We start from the raw sequence: 545 nt of genomic DNA on the forward strand, positions 1-545 counted from the left end.
ACTACTCAAAATCCCTCTGAGGACAATCAGAGCCCAGAGAGGAATAAGGCTGGCGCTGAACGCCCAGACCATGCTCATTCCTGGCGTTCAACGCCAGAAACAAGCATGAATCTGGCGTTGAACACCCAAGGGAAGCACAGTTCTGGCGTTTAGACGCCAGTAACAGATAAGGAGTTGGCGTCTAACGCCACTCCAGCTTCCACCCCTGGCCTTCAAACGCCAGTGGGGGATCAGTCACATACAAGTGCTGATAACAACCCTTCTAAAAAGGCTTCCCAACCCACTTCTACAGGTAATAAACCTGCAGCAACTAAGGTTGAGGAATACAAAGCCAAAATGCCTTATCCTCAAAAACTCCGCCAAGCGAAACAGGATAAGCAATTTGCCCGCTTTGCAGACTATCTCAAGACTCTTGAAATAAAGATTCCGTTTGCAGAAGCACTTGAGCAAATACCAGCTTATGCTAAGTTCATGAAAGAGATCTTAAGTCATAAGAAGGATTGGAGGGAAACTGAAAAAGTTTACCTCACTGAAGAATGCAGTGC

This window comes from Arachis duranensis, chromosome 10 (genome assembly GCF_000817695.3).
Source record: "Arachis duranensis cultivar V14167 chromosome 10, aradu.V14167.gnm2.J7QH, whole genome shotgun sequence".
NCBI classification, from domain to species: domain Eukaryota; kingdom Viridiplantae; phylum Streptophyta; class Magnoliopsida; order Fabales; family Fabaceae; genus Arachis; species Arachis duranensis.